This window comes from Cricetulus griseus, chromosome 3 (genome assembly GCF_003668045.3).
Source record: "Cricetulus griseus strain 17A/GY chromosome 3, alternate assembly CriGri-PICRH-1.0, whole genome shotgun sequence".
NCBI classification, from domain to species: Eukaryota; Metazoa; Chordata; class Mammalia; order Rodentia; family Cricetidae; genus Cricetulus; species Cricetulus griseus.
In genome coordinates this window covers 44,176,134-44,179,970 of record NC_048596.1, presented here as the reverse complement: position 1 = coordinate 44,179,970, position 3,837 = coordinate 44,176,134, and the positions used below count along the sequence as shown (strand labels likewise).

The 3,837-nt window shown below is 41.8% G+C and overlaps 1 pseudogene; it reads right to left on the bottom strand.

The window, feature by feature from the left end:
- Positions 1–2,826: 2,826 nt before the first annotated feature.
- LOC113834771 lies at positions 2,827–3,412 on the bottom strand (annotated as a pseudogene).
- Positions 3,413–3,837: the final 425 nt, after the last annotated feature.

Sequence of the window (3,837 nt, the reverse complement as noted above, 5' to 3'; positions counted from 1 at the left end):
GTTTGGAGGGATGGCTCAGTGTTTAAGAGCACTTGCTGCTCTTGCAGAGGACCTGAGTGGGCTTCCCAACACCCAGATGACTGCTCATAACCTTCTGTAACTCCAGTTGCAGGGGTTTTATGCTCTGTTCTGGCCTCTGCAGGCCTAGGCATGCATTTGATCCATGCATGCATGCAGGTAAAGCACCCAGACACATAAAATGTGTACAGGTATGTTCAGATTTTAAAAAGCAGGTTAGGATTTAGTGTCTGGCTAACAGATTTTTTTCTATCAACAGCAGTTTTATTGAGGCACAATTTATGTAAAATGGTGTGGTGACTTTTGATGAATGTGTTTGCCAGTGCAACTAGCATTACGGTCAAGATCCATAGCATTTCTATTACCCACAAGGCACCTTCCTGCCCCAGGCCACCACTGATTTGCTTCTGTCAGGGTACAGTGGTAAAGCTGGTTCTAGACCTTCATAGAAAGGAAGCTGGGCAGTGGTACTATTTGATGTTCAGCCTGTTTTGCTCTGTATGTTTTGGGGCGATTTATTTTTGTTTTGTTTTGTGTATTGTTACTATCGGGGTTGGTAGCAGACTTATTCATAAAAACCTTTCAGCTGGGCAGTGGTGGTGCACACCTTTAATCCCAGCATTCGGGAGGCAGAGGTAAGTGGATCTCTGTGAGTTTGAGGCTACAAAGTGAGTTCCAGGACTGCCAAGGCTACACAGAGAAACCCTTGTCTTGAAAAAACAAAACAAGCCAGGTGTTGGTGGCGCATGCCTTTAATCCCAGCACTGGGGAGGCAGAGGCAGGCAGATCTCTGTGCATTTGAGGCCAGCCTGGTCTCCAGGGCGAGTGCCAGGATAGGCTCCAAAGCTACACAGAGAAACCCTGTCTCGGAAAAAAAAAAGAAAGAAAGAAAGAAGAAAAAAAAACAAAATAAAACAAAACCCTTTCAGATAACTGTGTCAGAATTTCTATAATTATGTGCATGTTATGTTATAATAGGCTATGCACTTTGAAACAAGCCAGCTCACAATGAGGAATGTCACCAATATCTAGGGAACTTGGTACTTGTGAAGGATGGGCGACATAGTGGGATGACTGATTCCATAGCTGGTCTGCTACTGACTATGTGACAAGCAAGTTTTATCAGCATGGAGGGTTGGGGCGCAGTTTGACTTTGCTGCCTCCTGAGTGTCAAGTAGTGTTAGAGGTTGGCCACTGAGCTGTGGAACCAGCAGAGGGAGCAGGAGCCAATGAATGAGTTGGGCTCAGCCAGAAACTTGAGAGTCTGAGGTACTGGCTTTCCAGTGGTCATGGGACCCTTGTGGGGCCAGGTGTGACCTCTGTGACAGGTGAAATGACTTTGCAAATGTATTTCTCTAATTAGGTGAGATTGTAGACACTCCTCTCTTTTCCTTGCCTCTCTCCTTCCTTCCTCCCTTCTCTCTTCCTCAATTTCTTCGGGAGCATAGACAAAACATACTTGTGTGATCATATAAGAAAATAAATGGACTCACACTCAAACATAACTTTGAAAATGAATAAATACTCAGTGTTTATCACCTAAAACTCTTTAGGATTCTCTTTTAAAGAAAAATGCAACAATAATATTAAATGTAGCCAGAAGTTTATATAGCTTTTAAAGATAAAATATTTTTGAACATGCCATTATCAGAAAATAGCATGAGTTTTGTTGCATGAATTCTAATTGGTATTAGTAATAAAAACCCAGAATCAGATATAGGGGTGAAAACTGAAGATCAGAGAAGCAGAATGGCCAGACAGTAGAGAGTTCTTACCTCTACCAATGCTCGGACCAAAGAGGTGATCTTGTCCTCAGACTGTTTCCTCAGACTGCATCCTCAGACTGCCTCACACTGACTGCACTGTATTCCTGTCTCCTCCCGGCTTATATTCCTCTCTCCACCTAATCATATCACTCCATCTCCACCTCCCTAGTCCTGGGATTAAAAGCCTCTGATCCCAAGTGATGGGGTCACCTTTGTGTGAGCTGTTTCTCTCTTAGACTGGATCAATTTTGTGTAAACCAGGGTGGACTTAAACTAACAGAGATCTGTCTGTTTGTCTCCTGAGTGCTGGGATTAAGGGTGTGTGCCACCACTGCCTGGCCTCTATGGCTAACTAATGTGGTTAGCTCTGCGTTCTGATCCTCAGGCAAGCTTTATCTGTTAGATCATAAACCAAATATCACAACAGTTTTTTTTCTGTTTTAAACTATTTATTTTTGAGGCAAACTCTCTCACTCTACAGCTCAAGCTGGCCTCAAAGTCATGCAGTTTTCTTACTTCAGCCTGAGATACCAGATGTCGGAAATTACAGGTATGAACCATGAGGCCTGGCTGAGTCTATCAATTCTCATATACACACTTCTAATCCCCACAACAGGTACAAGTTAACAAGTTAAGAGAACTTCATTACTGAGAACAGTGAGAAGAATTGACAGACAGTTTTATATTTGACACGGTGATAAGATTATATACTTGAAATTTTTGAAGTGTCAAATAAATGCAAATACTTTGTAAAGTCAGTCATAAATAGTACAAACCAAAAGGAATTTATTTACAAGATGTCTTACTTCAACAACAGTTATAGCCAAAAAACAGGGTATCAAGCAACAATAAATTTATACTCCACTGTGTTTAAGCTATTATGCCCAGAATAGCTTCTCTTAGTATCTAGAAAGATGTCTTTCTGAGTTCTCCATTTGCCCAAGGGCAAACCAAAGGGGACTGTGCAAGTAGCACTGGATAGTTGAGGGTTCAGATGAGTCACATGTTTCTTGGCTTTCTTCTTCTCCTCCTGGTTAGTTTTCTACTTTTCACCTCTGCTGACTCCTTCCTCTTTTTCTCCTCTACTATGAGTTCATTCTCACCTTTGTCTTCTTTATTGTCAGCTCTTTTCTCTCCTTTGTCCTGAACACTGATGGAAACTGCTTTGTTATAGTCTTCTCAGTTCTGAGCAATTCAATTGCAAAAAATTGAATCCAGGATGCAAAGATGGAGTTCTCCTCATTGTAGCCCTGGGAACAATCCAGTTGCAACAAAATACCATAGTTGTAGTCTTCTATGGTCCCTTCAAATTTTAAACAGAATGGCCTCCACTTCTCTTTAGCTGATTCTGATTTGAGTTATTCTGGCTCCAATACACCTACCCTGAGCTTCTCAAAATTTTCATGGAACTCAGAGTAGATTCGGTCATCTACTTTGGTGAGTTTCAGGAACTGGGTCAACTGATGAAGTCAGTTTGTAACAGACGTTAGCATGCTGCATCGCTCGAATGGTCCAAGCCATCTCAATATCAGAGTCATTGCCATACAACTCATCTTGGAGATAAAGAGGTGGACCATGGGTGCCACCTCCCCAGAAACTGGATGTTTGCTTTTGCTGGCAAGATCCATATTACAGCCAATAGTATGAGGTGGTTAAGTGCTGTCAATAATTGCATTCTGGGGCCAGTTCTCTGCAAGTAGTTACACATCATAGGAGTCTCCTCATTTGCTTTCCCTGTGTGTAAGCTCTCAGAAGTATTCTTATTCTCCATACAATGTACAAATATAATCTCATGTTTTCTCTCTACATTCTTCCCACCACAATATTGAACAACTCAAAACCAAGAGATTAATTTAAGTAGAAATCCTCTGTAGACTGTCAGATATACCCATCTCTTCTACTATGAAACACTGATTGAAAATTTATTTGTATTTGCGTATGTGTGGGGTGGGGGAGTATTGCATGTGACTGCAAAACCAGAGGGGGACAGAAGTGGTTACTGGATCCACTGGAGCTGGAGTTATAGTCAGTTGTGAGCTTCTTGATTGAGGAA